Source organism: Micropterus dolomieu, linkage group LG12 (genome assembly GCF_021292245.1).
Source record: "Micropterus dolomieu isolate WLL.071019.BEF.003 ecotype Adirondacks linkage group LG12, ASM2129224v1, whole genome shotgun sequence".
Lineage (NCBI taxonomy): Eukaryota > Metazoa > Chordata > Actinopteri > Centrarchiformes > Centrarchidae > Micropterus > Micropterus dolomieu.
In genome coordinates, this window is record NC_060161.1 from 4867315 (window position 1) to 4872299 (window position 4985).

Consider the following 4985-nt stretch of genomic DNA (forward strand, 5'->3'; position numbering starts at 1 on the left):
CAGGTCCAGCAGACTGCTGCATTTAGAGGGAGAGCAAAATTAGTCAATGAGCAACAGCTGAGACGATTAACTCTCCCTGTGCTCGCCTGAACCACCTCTTCCACCTCTACCCTCTGCTGCAGCTGAATACCAAACCATGCCCTCCACATTCACATTCCCCCTCATCTTTGGATACTTTGGGATCTTGAGTTGAATCTTAAATCTCTTTCTTTGAGTTTGTATAGATGGAGTCACTGGTGGAGCTGCAGAGTTTAAGAGGCGAAGTCACTACGTCTTTGCTGAAGTAGCAGCACGTTGTCATTATTATTAATTAGAGCTCTTTATTTTTTACCTTTTTGTAATTTACAGTTTGAACCTGCATCCTGTTGGGTTCAGGTGTTTGGAGTTTCCATTTTCTAAACCTTCTTCAGCTCTGAACAGATTATTAAACATTGAATGATTTCAAACAAGAACATTTTCTAAAGTTGCATTATTTATTATTTTTTCAGATTGAGGGGCTGCAGTTTGTCAGAGATCAGCTGTGCTTCTCTAGCTTCAGCTCTGAAGTCCAACCCCTCCCATCTGAGACAGCTGTGGCTGAGTGAAAACAAGCTGCTGGATTCAGGAGTGAAGCTACTGTCTGCTGGACTGGAGAGTCCAAACTGTAGACTGGAGATTCTGGGGTCAGACACCATTTTTTCCTTCTGTGCTGAGATTAATATGATGTGAAAGTTGTGGTGACACTTAAGTGCAGGCTGTGGCTAAAGTGGGGCGGCTGTGGCTCAGGAGAAAGAGCGGGTTGCCCGTTAATCGGAAGGTCGGTGGTTAAATCCCCGGCTCCTCCAGGCTGCATGTCGAAGTGTCCTTGGGCATGATACTGAACCCAGAATTGCCCCTGGTTCCACCAGTGTGTTTGAGCACTTAGGCTCAGTGTATAAATGGTTGAATGGTGAATGCAGATGTAGTGTAAGGCAGACCTGCAATCATCATAGGAACAGCAGACTGTAAAAGCGCTTTGAGTGGTCGAAAAGACTAGAAAGGCGCTATACAAATACGGAGCATACATAAGGCGGATTATACTGATCCACACTGAGGATCTTAAAGATAAAGGCTATTTTCTTCTTCAGTGGTTTAGTCCATTGACTGTCGCAGAGCAATGTTGAGCTTCGCATTTAACACCTTACAGAGAAACTTTTCTGATTTTAATCCAACTTTGTATCATTACAATGTTGGTAAAAAATGCAAATGAGAATGTTTCCTGCTATTGTTCAAACTACAGATTGTACTTGTGCATTTTAACATGGCCTCCACGGACAGTTGCACCGAGAGAGGAGTGCTCATGAAAGTCAAATCAAACCATCAAACTAGGCAGTGCGGATCAAATTTGAATCCAGATTATGTTACTGTGTTGCCTGTTTCTCTCCTCAGATGTTTTCAGAAAAATATTTCAGTTTACTGTTCAGCTGAAATACCAGAGAGTTTGTGACCAGGCCATAATTTTTTCATGCTCTAAAATGGACAATTCAAAACCAATCGTCAGCTAACTTGCAGTTCATCACCCACCAGCTAGAGTGTCTAGTGGTCCAGTGAGGCCCAGTGCATTCTGAGTGTGGTAGCGTTTCTAACTTTTGAGCAAATGAGAGTGCCCCAACCGTTTTTCTCCGGTCATGTGGTCATGTAGCAACAATTTCTAATATTTGCATCTTTCTTCTGCATAGACAGCCCAGTTTTCTGAAAAGACCATCTTTCTTTAATATAACAAGAAAATTATACACTGGATAATTCACTCTTAAACTCTTGATTACTTCAATCTTATTTTCTACATCATGTTATAATAACAGATATATTCAGTATTTGCTTTTTCCAACATCTTTTATGAAACTTTATGATCCTTATGCTGACAGAATAGTTTAAAGTGAAGAAGCTTTGATTTGATGACGCCACTATTCCTAAAATAAATATTGTAGATGTCTTTTGTTCACATTTCCCTAAAGTTCATCCTGACATATTTGGCATCTTTGGAAACTTTGGGATCTTGAGTGGAATCTTAAATCAGTTTCTGTGGGTTTTTCTTTGTGTTTGGCTGCACAGCATGAGTTTGTATAGATGGAGTCACTGGTGGAGGTGCAGAGTTTAAGAGGTGAAGTCACTACGTCTTTATTGAAGTAGCAGCACGTTGTCATTAATATTAATGAGAGCTCTTTTTACCTTTTTGTATTTTACAGTTTGAACCTGCATCCTGTTGGGTTCAGGTGTTTGGAGTTTCCATTTTCTAAACTTCTACATTCTAAACCTTCTTCAGCTCTGAACAGATTATTAAACACTCAATGATTTCAAGCAGGAACATTGTCTTCTAATGTTACATCATTTATTCTTTTTTCAGATTGGGGAGCTGCAGTTTGTCAGAGATCAGCTGTGCTTCTCTGGCCTCAGCTCTGAAGTCCAACCCCTCCCATCTGAGAGAGCTGGAGCTGAGTGACAACAACCTGCAGGATTCAGGAGTGAAGCTGCTGTCTGATCTTGTGGAGAGTCCACACTGCAGCCTGGAGACTCTGAGGTCAGTAGAGGGTTGGAGTCAGTCCATGCTGGTTTCAGCAGTATTGTACTAAACACAGTTAGTATCAAAGCAGAGATCCAGTATTTCCTGTAAACCTCCAACCTTCTCAGCGGCTGCTTTCCTCAGTGAAGCTGTGAGAGGAGAATGGTGACAGGCTTCAGGATTGGAGAGAGAGAACAGGCAGTGATCATGTGTTTGAGTTGATGTGAAGACGACTGTTGTTGTTGTTGTTGTTGTGTTCATGTCTCCAGGAAATAAAGCTGGATTCCAGCTGACAGCATCACAAGATGTATAGAGACAGTGGTCCTCATTCATTAAACTGTCGGACCATCAAATCTGATCTCAAAGTGTTTGTTCTCTCATTTCAACACTAAACTACTGATCAGTTCATCTTTGTCACAGCTCTGAGATCAGTCTGACTGAAGCCTGCAAATCACTGGCTCTTTTTTCAGAGAACCATCATTACATTTAGTAACCATGTCGTCTTTCTACAGACCAAAGGCCTCATTTATAAACGGTGCGTACGTACAAAACAGGGCTGGAAACGTGCGTACGCCACTTCCCAAGCAAAGGTTGTGATCTATAAACCTGATGGGAAATTGTGCGGCCCTACACGCAAACTCTTTACCATGGATACGCACATAAACTGGAGAAATGCGATCGGCAGCCAAAGGACGAAATGTTTGAAATGAATAGGCCTACTGTTGTGTAAAACAAATTATTACCTCTGATTAATATAGGCTAATGAAACAATATATTTTTCCCAGACAGTTGGAAGCTTTTCTGAATAAACAAACACCGTTTGATTTTCCCCATTTGCAGTATACGCAAAAATAACCATGATTTAGGAAACATTTAGTAAACATATATATGTGTGTGTGTGTGTGTGTGTGTGTGTATATATATATATATATATATATATATATATATATATATATATATATAATCTGTTTCTGTAAAAGAACGGAAATATGTTGTACAGTTTAATCGGGAATCATTTTAATTAATAGGCTACTTGCATGCAGTGCAATTTATTTTCATAAATAAAGTGAACAGGAGGAAAAATTACACTTAAATTCAGATGTTCGTTGCCTTATTGTATTTGAGCCAAATGCTGTGGATGTGATGCATTGCTTGTAAAAACACATTATGGAAAATTTTACAATACTATTAAGAAAACGTTTCAGTGTACCACTTACAGTATGTCACATAAAACAAGTCATAATTCTTTTAACTCATCAGCAGTCTCATTAAGTGGGTGGACTGTTTGTATAGCCTAAATAAATGTTTACCGTCCTTATCTTCATGCAGTCAGTGCGTATTAATATTGAGTTTCAATGATCATTTATAGGCAACTATGGGCGTCAAAAGGGTCAGGCAAGGAGCTTGTTGTCATATGCCACATTTCAAGTTGATTGTGGTTTATAAAGGGAAATTGGTGTAGGACGTGCATGTGCACTAAATCAGAATAATTTTGTGTGCACATACTGTGTTTCATACGTTCACACTTTCCAAAGTAGTTTTGTAGATGAGGACCCAGAACCTCTGCTGAAGTCCAGTAAGTTCAGCTGATATTTAGCTGTTCAGTCTTTGGATGACTCCATATTTACAGATTTGTCCAGTAATATTTCCAAAGTAGATGAAATCTTCAAATGTGACTGAGCGGCTGGTTTTTAACAGCTTTGAGCCCTAATAGCAGTAAATCCTTATGGGGGTGGTGATGGGAAAGTGGCTAAGATGCATGGCTCCCCACTGTGACCCACCAACGTGTCCCTGAGCAAGACACTTAACCCCTCGTTGCTCCAGAGGCGTGTGACCCCTGACATATGAAGCAATTGTAAGTCGCTTTGGATAAAAGCGTCAGCTAAATGAATAAATGTAAAATGTAAATGTAAAATCCATCATTACAGTGAGCAGTGAATATCTCTCTGTCTCTGCAGTCATGGTGCGTTCAGGGACTCTCAGCACTTTATTTCCACTGAGAGCTGAAAGGAAGCTGGCTACGCTACACAGCCGCTCCGCTTCTGCTCTGAACAGGACTGAAGTCCCTGCTGGTCTTTATACTGGATGTGCTGCATCACTGACTGACAGCTGATGAAGGGAGTCTCTGTAAACTCTGATTTATGACTTCTGCTCTCTGTCTTCTTCTCTCATCAGACTGAAGTGATCTCTGTCAGAGTGTGAGGGATCAGAAAGGTGGAGGTGTTGAGAGAGGATCAGCTGTGTCCTGATGATCCAGAGAGGTTGAAGCAGCAGCATCAGCTTGTGTGTGGAGAGGCTCTGACTGGGCCATGTTACTGGGAGGTAGAGTGGAGAGGAGAGCTTCATCCAGCAGTGACTGACAGAGGAATCCCAACAGTGCTGCAGTCTGAACTGCTCTGAGATCAGCTCCACTGTCAGACACAAAGTCAAGTCCACCATCCTCCCTGTGTGTTCCTCTGGATGTGAC